General features: G+C 34.2%; 1 protein-coding gene across 14 annotated transcripts in view; it reads left to right on the top strand.

Moving 5' to 3' along the window:
- The window catches only part of cpx (synaptic transmission protein complexin), a 1,026,747-nt gene that overhangs the window by 289,713 nt on the left and 715,642 nt on the right, over positions 1 to 21,392 (top strand). For all 14 annotated transcript variants that reach the window (XM_073958837.1, XM_073958849.1, XM_073958845.1 and 11 more), the window contains one exon: positions 6,454 to 6,493. The gene's annotated coding sequence lies outside the window, so the exon portion shown is untranslated. The remainder of the gene's footprint in view (positions 1 to 6,453; positions 6,494 to 21,392) is intronic.

Below are 21,392 nucleotides of genomic sequence, written 5' to 3'. Positions count from 1 at the left end.
AAATTCGAAAATGGTCCATATGGGTTTTCTCTTTAGGATAACTCCTCCATATAAGTTCAATATTGTTGTTTATGTGTAGTTTAGGGTCTGTTCGAAGAACCTTTGGAAATTTCTACCGATGCTGTTTACAGCGTTATTATGCTTTTCGTGGGCAAGTCCATGATTCCTGACACAGTGGTCCAAAAGCTCTAGTTTATACGGTAAGCAACTGAAATGACTGGTGGGTGCGATGTTTATAGAAAAGACTGACTCCCAAAATAAGACCCTCTTCCAAAATGTACCAGGTAACACCTCCGCAACACTTTTGAACTATGTCCAAAAGAGGCCACACAATCTTAGGAAAAAGATTTCGGTTGCGTAGCCGGTATTCGATTCGATATTGTCAATAAATGAAAGTTTTAATTCCCTCTCTAATTCTCTAAAGACCGCAATTATGGTTCAATCAATGAAAAACAATCCTAGCAATTTGCAATTTATGTAAAAGGTATCGTATTTCGATATTTTGACTAACGGTTCAAGACATATCGAGCCTAGAAAAAGTTGAATTATGCAAAAACTATAGCAAATAGATAATCATAACTTCCTTAACATTGGTCCAAGTAGAAATTTTTTTTTTATTTTTTTGTTGTTTTATCAAATATTTAATAAGAAGTAAGGTGTCTTAAGGAATTTAACGACATAGTCCATTTTGGAAGTGTGTCTTTTTTTGGGAGTCATTCCTCTCGATAGAATCATTATATCAGGAAACATGAACTTGCTCGAGAAAAACATCATATCGCTGTAAACAGGGCCGCTGTAAACTAGCAGTGCATTCGGTAAAAATTTCCAAAGGATTCTCGCACAGACCTTAACCGCACTTAAACAAAAAGGTTACTCATTTGTGTGGGTGGTACACTAAGGAATGGACCGATAGGGCCCATTTTTGAAAAAAACTAAGTTTGGACAAAATATTTCGAGATCAAAAGTTTCGACCAAATCAGTTGCTTCGTTTATGAGATATTGAGCTTACCATTTTAGCGAATATTTTCGAACTTTTGTGGGGGAAGTACCGGCAGCAGTGGATCTATAAGCACTATCTTCGAGTTCTTATAATATTCGAATAATTTTCTCAAAAATATGGACCTGTCACTGAAAAAAAACTTTTACAATCGTAATAGGGGCCTATAGTGGAACCTGTTGCAAGAAAAATCAATACGATTCTAAGGCGGTCCTAACCTGCACTTTTCCGAAATTCTGTGTGGAAGGTATTCGAAGGAATTGACATATATAGTCCATAGTCTAACTTGATCTATGTCTCGTAGAAATATCACGATGTCCATTTCTACCAGACATAGATGAGATTCCAATATGGACTCGATCGGTCCACTCCTTCGGGACCTCCCACTCAAAATTTCCGAAAACTTCAGTTTAGGATCTGCTCTCAAATCGCTTTGATTTTTGTTGTAACAACTTGTATTCGCTGCTACTATTACGACAGACAGTAGACTTTTTTCAGGGAAAAGTGCATACTTCCTGAAAATGTAGTCCGAAAGGTTTAAAAACCCCCTATGGCATCATTCAAAACTTTTTCACGAAAGTTATGAGACGTCAGTGCTCAAATAGCAACAATTTTGATCATATAATGAGTAGGGTATGTTCAAGATTTTATTCTTATTATTAGAATTGAAGCCGCAATAACATTTGAGCGCAATAACCAATATTATCATTTCGAGATGGAAATTCGAGAATGGAAACCATAATATGAAGGGTATAATTAAATTTGTCATTCCGTTTGTAACTCATCGACATATTCTTCGGAGACCCTATAAAGTAAATATATTCTTAAACAATTTTTTCAAAATAGTCTGGCTTAATCACATTGTTGTTGTTTTAATATTTTAAAACAACTCATTTATTAGTGGAAAAGATTTGGCATTGTTCGCCAAGGGGTAAGGCAGGGAATACTATAGTTTCGATCCACGCCACTGGATCTCATCAGTTCCCTTGTTTCTTGTTTGTGGATATTCTCCACCGAAGTTATTTTTCAATAACTTCTTCAACAAGAAACTTTTTATCAATCGTCAGCTCGAAGTATAAAGGTAAGCAAAGAAAAAAGTTCAATGAGAAGTTTTTCCTTGGCAACCTCACACAACTCCGACGAAAGTGTCTGCGAAAACAATTCAAACCTCTTCCACTATGTATGTATGTGTCGTCGAATTTCAACGAATGCACACACCAAAATTTTGTTTGGTCTGCTTTACAGCAAAAACAACATACGACGCGTCGTGCCAGTGTCTTCAATTAGAAACATCGTGGCGTTTTTTTATTGGGATTAATCAGGGTAAAATTTTAAGTCGATATAACCATGTCCGTCTGTCCGTCTGTTGAAATCAAGATACAGATCGCAATTTTTAAGATAGAGCCTATATAGTATACAAGTTTCTACTACTCCTAGGATGTTTGGTATTGCAAATGGGCTATATCGGTCCACGTTTTTATATAGCCCCTATAGAACGGTACCACCCGATTTTTGGTATTTTGAAGGTTTTAACCTTATTATCACACCGAAATGGCTGAAATTTGGTAATTGGTCTTCATTTGGGGTATTAAACGTGCTATATGAAATTTGTCGGTATAGGTCTACACCTTCATATTGTCCCCATAAAAGGGTACCATCCTATTTTCGGCATTTTGAAAGTTTTAGACTCATTATCACACCGAAATAACTGAAATTTGGTACATAGCCTTCGTTAGGGGTATACAACTTTCCCCAAGGAATTAGTCGGTATAGGCCCATAGACCGGTACCTCTTTATTTCCGGTATTTTAAGGTTGTGGCATAAATATTCCACCGAAATGGCTGAAATTTGGCATTTGGTCTTCATTTGTCGGTATAGGTCCACGCCTTCATATAGCTCATATAGAACGGTACCTACCGATTTTCGGTATTTTGAAATGGCTGAAATTTGGTATTTAGTCTTTGTTGGAGGCAAAAGCCTGTCTGATTGAAATTTGTCGGTATAGGTCCACCTCCCCCGATTTTCGTAATTCTGAAGGTTGTGACGTCAATATCCCACCGAAAGACTGAAATTTGTTATTTAGTCTTCCATAACCCCATGGAAAATATTCCGAAGAGAATTATCAGTATAAGTCCACGGATTCCTATATCCCCTTATAAGCGTACCTCTTGATTTTCGGTATTTTGAAGGTTAGCCACATTGTTTTACCAAACTTGCTGAAATGTGGTATTAAGTCTTTTTCATAAACGAAGGGAAACTAATTGTTCCATTTTAGTTTAATACAACTCGTGGTGGAGCGTAGAACAAGTTCGGCGTGAGCAAACATAACGCAGTTCGTTCTTGTTTTTTTAAATGGAATATTAAAAAAATTTAGATTTTTCGTCATGTATAGTAGGTCTATAATTAAAAAAAAAAAATACCAGCCAGTACCAGGTGCGGAATATTTCCCTGATAACGAAAGCGCGTGTTTTAGTTCGATTCGGTGAAAAAAGCTTCCGCACCGACTGCGATTACTAAAGCCCTTTGATATTTTTTCTATTTAAAAATTTAAATTTGCTTTGTTTGAATAAATATTTATGGAAAACAAATACGATTCTCACAGGCAAAGTCATTAAAAACAGTCTGTAACTTTCGCGTCTTCGTTGCAAATGGCCACATATTCTATTGTCCGATAGATACAATAAATATAAAGAAAAACAAAAAATTGCACTATTGTCACAGGTGCATTGAATGCTCTGAAATATCGCGGTTTGATAACATGTTGGTCCAGAATGGTTTGATATTGATTTTAAATTAAATTAAAACTATTAATAAATAATTACGAAAAGCGTATATGTCATTATAACAAATAAAAATAAATAATGCATTACTGAACTTCAATGCATTTGGTGCGGAAACTTTTTTCGCGATAGAGAAAAAAATGACAAAGTATTTCATAGTAGTTTTTCATGCTCTACACGACCAGGGTTTCGGAGTCGAGGTATTTTTGACTCCAGACGAGTTTTTTTCACGACTCCGGCTCCGACTCCGACTCCGGGTCGACTCCGAGAGTGAATTCCTATACCACTAAAAATGAATAAAATGTGCAAAAATGTTTAACTTTTTCCTATTTTTTGGCCTATATAGGCTAATGTGTTAGTTGTCTGCCGAATCTTACATTGAAAAATAGCAAAGTTAGAAAGTTTTTGTCGGTTTTCCTTTTCTTACACCAGCATATTCTGGGCGGAATTCTTCTGCGTGAGAAAATCTTTAAGCTTTCAAAATATGTGAAAATGATGGGGCAATACAAATCTTAAGACTACATGCAATAAAAATTATAAGCAATTAACGACCAAGTTTCAAACTGGATGTAAGTCAACATTTTAGTGTGCTTAGCCTTAAAAGGAGAACAGTTGTAAAGCTCAATAAAAGCCACTTTTTATAATTTTTTTCGATGAAACTATTTAACTTTTTGGAGATTTTTTTCTTCATCTACAAGAGAAAAATATTACGAAGTTTTGAGGCCGTCTACGAAACCCTGTTTTTATTAAAGCATTTTGCGGTGCCAACTCTATCTCGAAAACTAATAAACCAATTGTCAAATATTTTTGTGGCCGATTTCGAGAAAAACACAGTTTATATGCTGCATACAAAATAAAATAAATTGTTCCTATCCAACGCTCATTCTGAGGCATTATTGTTCAGATTGACTTAAAAATTTGACCACATAATATATGCTATTTATACTTTCTACTTTTTTCTGAAATTTATAAATAGGGATCACCCCTTAAACTAAAATTCAGCGCTTACATTTTGAACTTTGGTGTGGAGTGGATATTTTTATTGAAATCAGCACGTAGGCAGATGGATATTTTTGGAACTGAAAAATTAGCAAACGATGATATTTCGTGCATTAAAATATTCTACAAAAATGTTGCTAGCAAAATTTTATGTAGGGACAAGAAATCGACATTGTCATGTTTTCATGGTCCTTTATCACTTTTACCCGATCCTTTCTCATGAAAACTTTAAGATTATGTATTTCATTGAATTTCGTATATGCAATTAATTGTGTAGAAAATTCGGATACACATGAACTATATCTGTTCCTGGCGGACAGATCCGGTTATTTGAATATCTAGATCTAAAGCCCTCATTGAGTATATAATGAATCCTAGAAGAAATATTCGCGGTTTGTCAGACTTCTGAGTTATGGCGGGATGAATCTGTCGTTGGCCAACAACGTATTTATGATGCCTAATTCAGAGGCGTAACCATCCGAATTTGATATATAGTTAATAGATTATGCGAAATTTATCGAAATACATAAACATACGGTTTCTTTGAGAAAGTAACGGATAAAACTGATAAAGGACAATGAAAACGTGACAATATCGATTTCTTGGAAATGGGAAACCTACATATAATTTTCGGTGGAACATTTTTGATATAAAGCTAGTTTCTCAATGATTGATAGAGGTCAATCAAAAAAATCATTATGTCATGACTCTGAAATTTCAGCTGTGGGATCCTTTGGGGTTCTCAATTGGGGCTCTAATTCCCAAAAGGAATTGTCCTCCCCCAGATCTTAGCTTCCATTTTGTGTCACAGGGTATTCAGTAAGATTCCCCATAGAGACCACAATGTCTTTAATAGAAGACAAAGATGATTTCACATGAAAAACAAGATGAGAATACAAATAGACCTTTGTGAGAAGACCAGTAAGACTTCTGACGAAAGAGGTTAAAGGTCCAATCTTAATTCGATTGTCATAGAACTTTACTTTTGTTTGCAAAAATGTAACGAATCAATTGGATCAACAAAATGGGATGAATAGACTACACTTCAGAGGATAGTAAATATTCTGTAAATTGTCCTTTAGCTTAGTATAATATATACATTTCTTTTAAAATAAATAATGATTTTTAAAAAAATGTTCTTGTTCCTAATTTAATGTTATATTTCTATAATGTGGAACAAAATTTGCCCGGAGTCGGAGTCGAGTTATTTTTTTCGACTCAGACTCCGACTCCTACTCCAGCAAAATTGCTCGACTCCGACTCGTAGACTCCGACTCCGAAACCCTGTACACGACTAGGGGATGGTATTTTTGATATTTGCAAAAATTGCTAAAAAGTTATAAGCCTAATGTGTAGGCATAGAAAAAAAGGAAATTTCTTCTTTCACAGAAGTTTGGTAAATTAATAAATGAAATACAAATCAATTGACTTTTGTTTTATATCATCAAATAAGCGTAAATGGTAAGGATTTTTGGATTTCGTAAATCCTTTGCGATACCTACAGAGGTACTGAACGCGCTCACAATGACTGGTAACATTAGTTTCTTTTGTTTCTTATGTATTAATAATTTACTAATAGATGTTCATAGTAGTTTCAGTTAGTATTGTTTTGTAATGTTAAGAGAACCAATTTTGTGTATGATTAATATTTTAAAATAATTATTTTCTTATTTTCAGGAACATAACGTATGCATATGCTATATCTTTAATACTCTAGGTAAGTATCACAACTAATCAGATTATCCTACAAAAATTCGATTCTGTTTAATAAGTGTTTAATTATTAAATAGGATTGCTTTCAAAGCCATAAAGCAACCTTTGCTTCTTTTTCAGAAAACCACAGAATTTCTTAAATAAAAATCCCATTTTTCCAATGAATAGACTTTGTTTTTTATTAATAATATATTTTTTACAATACTTAAAATAAACCATGTTCTGCTTCATTCTTATTTTTATACATTATTTAATATTTTTCAAAGATATTAGATACATACATATATATGTATATGAATATAGGAACTATAAAATTACATCTACAGTTGCATGTATCTAACTTGACAACATTCTCGAACTATCACCTCATGGTAAACCTATAATCCCAGCATTTAATAACAAAAAAATGTTAAATTATGTGTTCATGAATGAGATGATATTTCATATACAAAATAAAATGCATAAATGTGTGCAATGTTCTGTTATAAGATACGATACTGATTTTATAATTACTACCTGACATTTTCTAATCCCATTTAAACAAATATTTTACCAATTAGAAACAAAATTTGTTTCCATGCTAAAAGTTGAAATATGCATAATACTTTAGAAGTAAATATCGAAAAAGCAAATTTCAAGTCCTTAAACTTCAACACAACCACACAAACACTTTCATATTGCAGATAAGTTTGCTTATGATACATATGTATGTATATTTACTGGACAAATACTTTTTCAATTTCAATGAAAACAAACAGCATTTGTTCCCTTCAATTCCTTTGCACTCTGGTTGCAATTCTTTATCTTGGCTTGACAGACACTGTGGATGTGGCTGGTTGTTTGTTTCGCTTTTGAATGCTGTTTTGCTTTACAAATCTTTTCTTGGCTCTGTCCGGCTTTAGTTCTATTTGTATATTTGTGTGTGTGTATATATTTAACATTTTCTATGCATATAAATTTGGGTTACTTGCAGCTATTTGCAATTGAAAAACTTTACTAAATCTCATAGAATAGCAAACCAAATAGAACCAAAATTTTTAGATAAAAGTAATCATATTTTTTAGCCAACTGCACAACTCTGGTATGTTCAGCTCTTTGTCAGTGGATAAGTGCAAACAAACATGTAAAAATATACAGAAATGCTTTATGCATATATTCTAAACTTGGTAAAAGATAACGATGACCTAGTAAACAATTTGTGCAAAAATCTGATTTTTATATGTTTCTTTACACCTTCTTAAGCAGTTACAGAGAAATTTTGACATTTATATTCAGAAATACGTACTCGTATGATATAGGTGTGATATAATGGCAGTGAGCTTCATTTTACAATTTCTATAGAAAAGTGTTTGAAATTAAAAACAACTAAAAAGTCGGTCTGGAGCTTATATGAATCGGGGTGCACTCATTGATATGAAAGAAATCTCCCTTGTCCCTTCTGTGATGTTTGTGGAACAAGTATAAAAAATTGTTAAGTTCGGCCAGACCGAAATTTGTATACCCTCCACCACAAGATATTCTTAACCAAAATGGAGTATGTAGTTTCCTTGCCTGTCCACAATTTTAGATGCAAAAATTTTTCGGCGAGGAATAATCCAAGTGTATACCGATACATTTCTCAATGATCTTCGAACAGGCCCTAATCTGCACTTAGACATAAATGTCAAACTTTTGTGGGGTAGGTACCCTAAGGAGAGGACCGATGTGGACCATTTTAGAATTTAAACTAAATGTGGACAAAATATTAGGAGATCAAAAGTTTAGACCAAATTGGTTGCCCCGTTCAAGATATATCGTGCATACCATTTTAATGACATTTTTAAATATTGGGGGAAATACCGATATTCCCCATCTTCGAACTGAATCTAAGTTTGGACAAAATATGACGAAGACCAAAGTTTGGACCAAATCGGTTGATCCGTTCGAGAGTTATCTTGCGCTCCAACCACTAGACCGGTGTCATATAGTTTTTTTGCAACTTTCAGACTATTTTCTAAAAAAGTATGGACTTGCCTCTGAAAAAATTTTTGCCGACGTAAAGGAGGTAGTGTATGCAAGTTGCCTCAACAGAAATCAAAGTGATTCGAGAGCGGGCCTTAAAGTGAATTTTTCCGAAATTCTGTGTTGGAGGTACCCGAAGGAGTGGACAAATATAGTTCATATTCAAACCTGATCTATATCTGTTAGACATATTAGGATGTGTAAAGTATGGACAAAATCGGTCACTCCATTCAAGATTTATTGTGCGCACAATTTTTCCGAACATTTTGGAACTCTTCTGCGGGAGGTACCTGAAGGAGTGGACCGATATAGCATATCATTGAACCTAAAATTAAGTATGGACAAAATATTACGAAGGCCAAATCTTGAACCGAATCTGTAGATTGGTTCGAGAGTTATCCAGCTCTCCAACCACTACACACAGTGTCATAGGAGTTTTTTTGCACCTTTCAGGCTATTTTCTCAGAAAATATGGCAAGTCCTGATGAAACTTGTACCGTCGTGTGGGGGGCAGCGAATACAATTTGCTACAGCAAAAATTAAAGCGATTCGAGAGCAGACCCTTAACTGCTCTTTCCGAAATTTTGTGTGGGAGGTACCCGAAGGAGTATACCGATTGAGTCCGTGGGTTAGGTACCGGAAGGAGTGGACCGATATAACCTATCTCCGAACTTAAACTAAGTTTAGACAAAATATTACGAAAGCCAAATTTTGGACATAATCGGTTGATCCGCTCGAGAGTTAACGTGCGTTCCAGCCATACATTGCTTAATCGACTCCAAATTGTTTGAAACGTATTTCGTCCAAACATACTTGGGGTCTAAAACCATTATTTCGATGAGGCACATTTTGCCCGTATGAAAGTGTATATACCCTCGTTAGCATAAATGCTGAGGGTATAACAATGTGTTCAAGCAGGTTTTAATTTTATATGGGGGCTATATCAAAGTGTGGAACTATGTAGACAATTTTTGGTGGAAAAGTTTTGTGACTGCAGAGAACATAAAATGTCAAATTACGGGTAGTTCCTTCAAACAATGTAGCTAAAACCCTAAAAATACCCGAAAATCGGGATGTACCGTTATATGGTTAAGAAGTTTCGTGACCACTATGTGACGATTTTTGGGAGAGAAGTTCCGTAACCACTGGGAACCTCAAATGTCAAACTACAGCTAGTTTGGTTAAACATTTTAACTAAAATCCTTAAAATACCGAAAATCGAGAGGTACCTTTATATGGGGACAAACATGGACCTATGATGACGATTTTTTATTGAGAAGTTTCGTCACCACTAAGAAGCTTTAAAAAAACTATAGGTTCTTCGGATAATAATTGTAGCTAAAACCCTTAAAATACCGAAAATCGGGAGGTACCGTTATATGATGGCTATACCTTACCATGAATCTATATTGACATTTTTTGGTGGAGTAGTGTTGCGAGCCCTAAGTACCTTAAATGTCAAATTACAGCTTGTTGGGTTTAAAATTGTAGCTAAAACCCTCAAAATACCGAAAATCCGGACGTACCGTTATATGGGGGCTATACCTAAACATGGTCATATGTTGACAGTTTTCGGTGAAGTATTGTAGTGACCCCTAAGAACCTTAAATGTCAAATTACAGCTTGTTCCGTTAAAACTTTAGCTAAAACCTTCAAAATACCGAAAATCAGGATGTACCGTTATCCGGAGGTACCGTTATATGGAGGCTACACCTAAACATGGTTATATGTTGACAGTTTTCAGTGGAGTAGTGTTGTGACCCCTAAGAACCTTAAATATCAAATTACAGCTTGTTCGGTTAAAACTTTAGCTAAAACCTTCAAAATACCGAAAATCAGGATGTACCGCTATATGGTTATAGATAAACATGGACGTATGTTGCTAGTGTTTTGTGGAGAAGTGTTGTGACCCTTAAGAACTTTAAATGACAAGTAACAATCAGTTCGGTTATGAATTGTAGCTAAAACACTCAAAATACCGAAAATCAGGAGGTACCATTATATGGGGGGCTATACCTAAACATGGACTCATGTTGGCAGTTTTGGTGGAGTAATATTGTAACCCTTAAGAACCTTAAATGTCAAATTACAGCATGTTCGGCTAAAAAATGTAGCTGAAACCCTCAGCACACCGAAAATCTGGAGGTACTGTTATACCGAGGCACTATGGCCCAATTACAGGTTTTTGAGGCAACAAGTCACTGGAAGCTGGTGGAAAATTTGGAAGGAATCGGTTCAGATATAGATATAGCTTTCGTATATATGTTTCAACCGATTTTATCCGATTTTATATTTAAGTCGCACTAAGGTCACAATTTGCATCCGATGACATTAAAATTTGATATGGTACATCCTGATCAATTAAGAATCACGTCCAGAAAATTTGGTTCTGATCGGTTCAGGTATATATCTACATATATATTGAAAAATTATTCAGGTCTGCCATGATGTTCGAAATATAAATCCTCCGAAATTGCTGGACCGAATTTGATAAAAGTTTGACTGTAGATTCTTTAGGTCTTAGAATAGATCGTAAGGCAGATTTTATACCGAAATATTGAGTTTTAGCGAAACGCGAAATCTCAGAGATCAGTTGATGTATTGAGATACAATACAATAGTAATTGTGACCTCCATCATTAATTGTTGATTTGGAAGTAGAATACCGCGACCGCGTTCAATTTTTGAATACTTTATATTTACAGGTCAAGATTTTTAAATTTAGTAGGTTTTTGTAGTCCCAATTACTAAACTAAGATATCTTGAACATAAAAGATTTCAATGCTTGGTATAACTCGATTAAGATAACTATCAAATTTCGCGACTTGTGTTATATTGACAAGTCCCACTCCCAGCCCAGCCCAATACTTAAAAATATCCAAATTTTTAAGTGTCACGCTATCTGTAAGTATTTTTCTATAAGTTTACGATTCCATACGGGGATAAAATTTTCTACATATATAGTACTCACTATTATCTTCTACCACATATATATATATATATATATATATATATATATATATATATATATATATATATATATATATATATATATATATATATATATATATATATATGGGAATTTCTAAGTGAAATCGGACACTTTTTCAAGATGAGGTTTTTGATTTCCTTTATTTTTTGCTGTGGCGATGCTGTTGATTAACAAAACATTTTAGTATATTTTCAGATTTTGTTTTTGACTAACGGTTCCAGAGATATCGCGCCTAGAAAAAGTCAAATTCTGTAAAAACTACATGCAATGAAATACTCATAACTTCTTTAATATTGGTCCAAAAATCTTTTTTGTATGTTTTGTTGTTTTATCAGCTATTAAATATAAATAAAAAAATTGCACAGTGGGCTTGGATGCTATTTTTGCGATTTAATATTTAAAATCAATTTTTAAAGATGTTCCCCTTCGATTTTCTTTAAATTTTTTTGTATTAAACTACGTTCAATTACAAAAATTTTAAGTCCTATGTGGTAATGGGATTCGGACGATTACTATTTTTCTGAATTTTTTGAAGCTAAGAGTACATATTTATCATTATATATTATATATTTATCATAAGAAATAAAAAAACCTGCACAGTGGGCTTTAATGGAATTTTCGCTGATGCATTTTCAAAATCGAAAAATTACGCAGTTTTTAAGATGTTTGAGATAAATTCATAAATATAAAATCAAAACAAATATTTATAAATGAAACTTTTATTTTTTTTAATAAAATAATAAATTTTGGACAAAGGTATAAAGGAAAAATTTAATTGACAAATTTTAAAAAATTCAGAAAAAATAGTAATCGTTGGAATCCCATTACCACATAGGACTTAAAATTTTTGTAATTGAACGTAGTTTAATACAAAAAAATTTAAAGAAAATCGAAGGGGTCGAACATCTTTAAAATTGATTTTAAATATTAAATCGCGAAAATAGCATCCAAGCCCACTGTGCAATTTTTTTCGCTATTTTTTTATTTAATAGCTGATAAAACAACAAAACATACAAAAAAAGATTTTTTCACTTTGGACCAATATTAGAGAAGTTATGAGTATTTCATTGCATGTAGTTTTTACAGAATTTGACTTTTTCAAGGCGGTATATCTCTGGAACCGTTAGTCAAAAAAATCTGAAAATATACTAAAATGTTTTGTTAATCAACAGCATCGCCACAGCAAAAAATAAAGGAAATCAAAAACCTCATCTTGAAAAAGTGTCCGATTTCACTCAGAAATCCCCATATATATGTTGTTTCCCGAATACGTCGCAATACCGATAGTTCTATTCCAAAAACCATATAAACTACACAAAAATACACCACAAGTCTACATCAAATATTTCTTACTAAATCTAACTTTTTTAATTCTTAATCAGAATATTAATTAGCATGCCTTTACACGTGTTATCCATTAAAAAAAACTGTTTATTATGTTAGAGGTTTTTAATTGTCGAGCGAAACAAATTTGTTCTTCGTTTGATAGATTTTTATAAAATTGTACAATGTAAGATGCAATATCTTTGACAGCCCGGTATGTAGTCATGAAGCGTTGCCAGGTTGAAATGATTTTGATTCTAAGTGGCTCAAAGTGTTAAGAATCTAATCCCGTTACTATTTAATCCAAATAAATGACTTCAAAAATAGACTTTTTGCCTCAGAAACCTGCCATTGGGCCTATAGTGCGAGGGTGCTATACATAAACATACACCTATGTTGACAGTTTTTAATGGAGTAGTGTCGTGACCCCTAAGAACCTTTATTAACCTTTAATATCAAATTACACCGTGTTCGATAAAAAATTGTAGCATAAACCCTCAATACCTCAATACCGAAAATAGGGAGGTACCGTTATATGGGAGCTATACCAAAAACATGGGCCGATATAGCCTATCTTCGAACTTTACCTGCCTATGGAAAAAGATACTCGGGTGCAAAAATCTAGCGTACTTGATCCATTTTTGCGGACACTAGAGTGATTTCAACAGACGAAAATATCGACTCACAATTTTATCCTGATCAAGAATATCTGGTAAAAACCAAAAATGTTTTACAATCGACGAATCCGAGTTTCACCCATTCGGAATTCGCGAACTGTTAACATATTCTATATAGTATGACTTAAATTCTTTGAAATTATGTGTTTTAGGAGGGATACCATAATGTCGATCATTAAAATTAATTTTCGTGGAAGCTGTGTCGGCATCAATGTAGAAAAATGGGTAAAAATGGGGTTTTTTATGTTCTCTTCCGATTTCTGGCTTAACCTTACATTTTATAGACCTATGCCCAAAGAAAGAATGACAGAATACTCCATGGGCAAAATGATAATAGTGCATGATTTTTCGATATATCCACTGCATCCGCCTAAAATTCATGCTGACATATTGAAGCCGGAATTTCGGGGTTTTTTGAATTTTTTTTAATAATCCGGACGAGCAAAAAGTTGTTATTAAAAACTCATGATAAGATTATAAAACTCCTGATTTTTCGTCCTTTAATGTATATCTCATGAGTGTGCTCCTTTGCAGTATCCTAGTAATTAGAGTCTAAAGGCCAAAATTTGATGCGTGAATTTTCTTAAAAACCCTATTTTTGCGTTTAAAATTTACATGTGTCATTCAATTTCCTTTGAACCGCGCGTGAATTTAGTTTTTTTACGCAACGGATCTAACGGATCCGCGATCGAATCCATCCACTAAAACCGCGGATATAGATAGGAAAATCAGTAAAAATATTTTTGACAAATAAGCGTACTAAACCTCGATTTTCTTTAAAAAAAAATTACATAAATGGAATGCTTTATAAGATTTGCGAAATGCGTGTCATAAATTACTAAGATACGCGAGTAATATGGGTCTTTTACTCTAAATAGAATATGGAGGCACATCCGCGGTTCTTGAAGAATTTATTTGAAGTAGGTGTATATTGACAGATTTTTGATGGATACTAATGAAACCGGATGCTTATCAAAATCGCATGCATTGTGAGATGCAACTGACGGCACACAATGGCCGCTGAGTGAAATATCGAAATACGCATAGGTATTGAAAGAGATTGGTTCGCTGTATCCAAAATCGGATGCGCATCAATCGACTTTAACTAATTCGCGAATAAAACGCTTTTTAATTTTCATATTTTTTGAATGATTGTAATTTCAATATTACTCTTAATTTCCTATCCTTATAAGTTATCACAGTAAGCAGTTAAGATGTCGCGATGTTAAACCATATTTCTTAATGGAGTTTTAGCAGTATACACTAATTATTGTATGGGCTTTTAGCGAAACAGTTGGAGAACTCCCAAATATTGTTTTTAAATTTGTCTTATCGTACCAAAAAATATGTTTGGAAGAATATTTTAACAATAAGTTTTTTTTTCTGAAATAGTATAACTTAGATTTGCTCCCAGATTTTTTTAATTTTTTAATTTTTTTTTTAATTTTCCGCGAAAATAAAAACAGGTTTTAAAAATTATCTACGGATGGAGTTCAAATATTGTTACTGATAGATGCATATATTTTCTCAATACAACAAATAACAAAATTTTAAAATATAAGATAATAAAACCGCTATAACTTTTGGGCGCGTCGGTCAATTTTGTGAACGCGAACAGATTTGAAACCAGATTTTTTTCCCTTAAACTCTATACCAAATTTTAAATGAAATTTGGTTTTTACCAAATATTTATTGATATTTTGATTTGGTGGCAATCTCGTCGCCTTATGTTCGTCAGGTTATATAAAGGCAGGGACATTTTATGGTGATTATCCCCATTTTAACAACATTTTATGCATAATATAAAACTGCAGTGGGCCCCGATAACTAAGAATAGCAAGAGCCATAATTTTTTTACGATCTTACGAGATCAGATTAGAAAAATCGCTGAAATATGATAATTAGCCATTCTTTTAAAATATCACTTGGTCTTTTATCTTTTTTATTTTTCGGTAGAAACTAATGGCAAGTGTATGTTTCCTTGGGACTGTGGATGGAAACACAAATGCCATGCAATGGCTTGTGGTAACGCTGTGCTCAGTGATTTTTAAACGTTCAACTATTTTATGAAAAAATGTTCCCATTTTCTTACATTGCATCATTCTACACAATGTATTTTTCTGCAGTTTTACATTTCTTCAAATTTACAGCAAAATTCCAAGGAAAATATTCACTGGGTATGGACAATTTTGTTTGTTCGTTTTTTTTTTGCAAATCCACCTACCACTAACCCACTTACTACCCAATTTCTTTTGTTCATTGAAGAGGAAATAAATTTAAAAGAGCTACAAATAAAAAAATTACTGCACCAATGTGACTGCTGCTATAAATTTGTAAATTTATTATTGCTGTCTGAATTTGTTTGTATGTATGAATACCTCGGTGTGTGTGTGTGTTTTATGCATACACAAGTGTAAATTTCATTCCGAAGGGTGTGATTTTGAATCTGAACAAACACACAAAATATATACATATAACACAGATATAGATCCAAACTAAATGCATGGCAATTTTCTTTTCCAAATGAAAAACCACAAAAGTTCGGTAAGTGGCAGACATGATTTATGATTTTTTATTTCAAGGGAACAGAATACTTGAACCGTGCAATATACGTACATATATATATAAATGTATATATGTATATGTGCAGCACACATACATTTTACAGCTTAAATAGTTCATGATTAATTTAATATGGGAAATATTTTCGGGTTTCCTTGTGACAAGAATTACATTGTTGCAAGTGTCGACACTGTCAACCGCAAGATAAATTAGAATTATTTATTAGTTTTCTTGAGATTATTTGAGAAAGAGCTTTACATTAATGATTGTTATATTTGTAAACTAAATATTTAAAAGTAATGCGATTATGTCGTTCATTTTGGAAATTGTTATAAAATATTATTTTGTTTTTGATACATCAAATGATTAGTTACAAGTCTACAAGTTTTTCACTACTGTCTGTTTTTCACAACTGTCTTTATAGTTATTAGATATTTGTTGTTGTTAGGTGTGCTAAGACAGAGGGTGTGTTCTGAATTATTCGGCTTCAAGAACACACCCTCTGGCTTTTTTTTCTGAAGGTGTGAAATCGAAGTTTTTTGACACAAACGATGCGAATGATTGGAACTGCATAGTTACAACTATAATAGTTAGCCAGACAGTAAAAGATGCCTTCAATTGTGGCTTTGCCGTCGTTGCTCGCGCATAGAGCTAGGGGCTCATACTATTATTCTATATGTAAGCAGATTGTTAAACTTCGTTTAAACAACTTACAATAAGATCTATTATATGTAGCAAACTTCTAACCTTGTAAATTAGTTTAAATTTGGCATTACTAAATTCTTATTTCTCCATTCCGTGTTCTCCCTGTCATTGTATGTATGTAAGCGCGAAATTTAGATAATTACAAGTAAAAAAGTATCAGTCGGCTTTGCCGGCAGAGATATACCCTCAGCCTGTATGAATCGAAACTTTCATCTACGTACAGAATTTTGTGGCTCTTTCTGGAAATTCGAACTTGCTGACAAAAATGTGGATTAGGATTAAAGTTCAAAATGTTGAGGAGGATGTACTTGAAGGAATGGACCGACATAGTCCATTATGGAGGTTGATCTTATTTCGGGGGTCATATCTTTTCGATTGATATAGCGCCCACCCGTCACTTTAGTGGGCCATAGTATAACTTTTGGATCAGTATGCCAGAAAGCATGGACTTGTCCTCCGAAAACATAATCTCGCCGTAAACAGGGCCACAACGAACAGCATCCGTCTACATTTCCCAAGGATCTTCGAACAGACCCTAAACTGCACCCTAAGGAGAGGACCGATATGGACCATTTTAGAAGTTAAACTGAATTTGCACAAAATAGTAGGAGATCAAAAGTTTGGACCAAATTGGTTGCCCCGTGCATACCATGTTAGTGGCATTTTTTAAATATTGGGGGAAATACCGATATTGCCCATCTTCGAACTGAAATTATGTTTGGACAAAATATGACGAAGACCAAATTTTGGACCAAATCGGTTGATCCGTTCGAGAGTTATCTTGAGCTCCAACCACTACACACGGTGTCATAGGGGTTTTTCTGCACTTTTCAGGCTATTTTCTCAAGAAGTATGGACTTGCCTTTGAAAAAACTCTTGCCGACGTAAAGGAGAGAGCGTCTGCAAGTTGCTTCAATAGAAATCAAAATTATCCGAAATTTTGTGTGGGAGGTACCCGAAGGAGTGGACAAATATAGTTCATATTCAAACCGGACCTATATTTGGTAAACATATTAGGATGTGTAAGTATAAACCAAATCGGTCACTCCGTTCAAGTGTTATCGTGCGCAGAAATTTTCCGAACAATTTTGAACTTTTGTGGAGGAGGTACCTGAAGGAGTGGACCGATATAGCTTATCATCGAGCTTAAATTAAGCTTGGACAAAATATTACGAAGGCCAAATTTTGGACGGAATCGGCAGATCCGTTCGAGAGTTATCTTGCGCTCCATCCACTACACACAGTGTCATGGGGTTTTTTTTGCACATTTCAGACTATTTTCTCAGGATGTATGGACTTGCCCCTGCTGAAACTTGTTCCGTCGTATGGAGGGCAGTGAATTAATTTTTGCTACAGCAAAAATCAAGGCGTTTCGAGAGCAGGTCCTAAACTGCACTTTTCCGAAATTTTGTGTGGGAACGTTACATTTAGAGAAGTTAAGTTTTAATTTTTCAAAATTCAATCAAAATTACTTTGTGGGAATTAATGACCTTTGCTAATAACGAATCATGACCTTTGCTAACAATTAAGCCAATAATAACAAAAATCGAAATAAAAAAAATCAAAAAACCTTAAAAAGTGGCTACTCTTATATGGGGGCTATACCAAAATGTGAACCTAAACTGTCTGATGTTTTGCAAGGGATGTTTTGTACCTGTATAAATGTCTTGTACTTTAACGAACACTATATACCAATTTTCGTTATTACCGTTGAATAAAATGGATAAAATGTTAAAAAAAGCCGAATATCGGACGGCGCCGTCCTATGGGGACTATATGAAGACGTGCACCTATACCGACAAATTTCAGGTGGAAAGTTTTATACCTCTAACAAAGACTTAATACCATTCCGTCAATCATTTCGGTGTTATAATGAGGCTAAAACCTTCAAAATACCGAAAATCAGGAGGTACCGTTCTATGGGCGCTATATGAAGGCATGAACTTATTCCGACAAATTTTAGGTGGAAAGATTTTTACCCCCATCGAAGACCATATACCAAATTCCAACTGATTTGGTGTGATAATGAGGCTAAAACCTTAAAAATATTGAAAATTGGGAGGTACCATTCTCTGGTGGCTATATCAAGACGCGGACGGATATAGCCCATTTTCAATACCAAACATCGTAGGAGTAATAAAAACTTCTATACCAAATTACAAAGCTCTATCTTAAAAATTGCGAGCTGTATCTTCATTTCAACAGACGGACGCAGAACCCAATATATCGGCATTAGTCTCGACCACCAACTAATGTGGAAGGGAAATACTTAGGCACGAACAAAGAGAGACCTAACTGCACCACGAGTTGTATTGAAGTAAAATGGAACAGATAGTTTCCTTTCGTTTATGAATACCAAATTTCAGCAAGTTCGGTTAACAATGCGGCTAACTTTCAAAATACCGAAATTCTGATGGTACCGTTCCATGGAAACTATATCAAAACGTCGACCTATACCTACAAATTTCTGGCGGAAAGTTTTTAGACTCAAAGAAGACTAAATACCAAATTTCCGATATTTCGGTAAAACCTTCAAAATACCGAAAATCAAGAGATACGCTTCTATGGGGATATAGAAACCCGCTGACCTATACTGATAATTCTCTTCTGGAATATTTTATAACCCCATGGAAGACTAAATAACAAATTTCTATCTTTCGGTGGGATATTGACATCACAACCTTCAGAATTACGAAAATCGGGATGTACCGTTCTATGGGGGCTATATCGTTACGTGGATCTACACCGACAAATTTCAGTCAGAAAGGCATTTACCTCCAACAAAGACTAAATACCAAGTTTCAGCCATTTCGATAAGTTGCTGTCGCCACAACCTTCAAAATACCGAAAATCGGAAGGTACCGTTCTATGGGGGCTATATGAAGGCGTGGACCCATACCGACAAATTTCTGGAAGAAAGTTTTGTACCCCCAACGAAGACTAAGTACCGAATTTCAGCCATTTCGGTGTGATAATGAGGCTAATACATTCAAAATATCGAAAATTGGGTGGTACCGTTCTGTGGGGGCTATATGAAGAGGGGGGCCTATACCGACATATTTTATATTGAACGTTTAATACCCCCCAAAAAACTAAATACCAAATTTCATCTCGGTGGAATATTGAGGCTACAACCACTAAATAACGAAAATCGGGTGGTACCTTTCTATAGGGTCTATATCAAAACGTGGACCGATATAGGCCATTTTCATTACCAAACATCCTAGGAATGATAGAAACTTCTGCACCATAATACAAAGCTTTTTCTTAAAAATTGTGAGCTGTATCTTGATTTCAACAGACGGACATGGTTATATCGACTTAGAATTTTACCATGGTCAAGAATAGGGTATCCGGTGAATATTTCGATGTGTTACAAATGGAATGACAAATTTAATTGTACCCTCCATATTATGGTGGAGGGTATAAAAAGTCTTATATTGCACGGTGCTCTTGAAGCAACTTTAAATGGAAGGTGCTTGCACCATTTGCAATACCAAACATCCTAGGAGTAATAGAAACTTCTATACCAAATTAGAAAGCTCTATCTTAAAAATTGCTAGCTGTATCTTGATTTCAACAGACGGACGGACGGACAGACGGACATGGATATATCGACTTAGAATTTCACCCTGATCAAGAATATACATATTTTATAGGCTTTCCGATGAATATTTCGATGGGTTACAAACGGAATGACAAATTTAATTATACCCTCCATATTATGGTGGAGGGTATAACCTCCATATTATGATAATAGGAGTTTTGGCTTGGATGTTTCAATTATTTACTTCTTATCCAATGCTGATTTAAAAACTTAAATTTGCCTTTCTTACTATTTTAGTTTTCTTGCACATCTAACCTAACCAATGTATTCCTAATTTAAAAATTCCCCAAAAAGTACAAAACATTTCGTGATGTTTTCCCATGTCCATATTATTGCTGATTCTGGCTAATGAAATAATTATTTTTAGTAGCATTTATAGGTCTTAAGAAAAAATGGGACCCAGTGGTGAGAACATTCTCTTTTTCCCTAACTGATAAACCTCCTGAAACATACTAAGCTGTTGTTCTTCTTCAACACAAATTGACTCATCGATTTTTTGTGCTACATTTCTATCAAACACGAAGATATTTCCTAACGAGCTTGTCCAGGTTCAAAATGCCACTGAGAGATTACTGACTTTGTCTTGATAGGTCGAGTATGTATTTCCAACAAACTTCAGTTGTGTTCATATGGCTACGGACATAGCACAGTCGTTCAGTCTATTTATTTTGTAGTTCTCCTCCATTCAAATTTTATTCCCAACTGCTAAATTCTTATTTTATCTATTTTTTTAAATGAACCAAAAATAATTTTAAACCATTTATGATAGGATAACAATTTAAAAATGTCTACTCATTGATAATCTGCTCACACCCCTGAGGATATAAACAAATTTTATAATCATTGTTGTGTTTATCTTGATTTTTTAAAGCAAGCAGCCAACCAACCAATATCGGTACCAACTTTTCTAATTAATTACAATTCCAACAAAAACAGCCCATACAACCACCCCCACTTCTTTCTTTGTGATTAACTGTTTCCAAAAAATGCCATCATTGCCAACATTTGTAATTCTGAACAACATCAATAAACCTCCC

This window comes from Musca autumnalis, unplaced genomic scaffold, assembly GCF_047663935.1.
Source record: "Musca autumnalis isolate F117 unplaced genomic scaffold, ASM4766393v1 scaffold_1, whole genome shotgun sequence".
Taxonomy (NCBI): domain Eukaryota; kingdom Metazoa; phylum Arthropoda; class Insecta; order Diptera; family Muscidae; genus Musca; species Musca autumnalis.
Note: the sequence above shows the minus strand (reverse complement) of the source record. Positions and strands in the feature narration are given on the sequence as shown.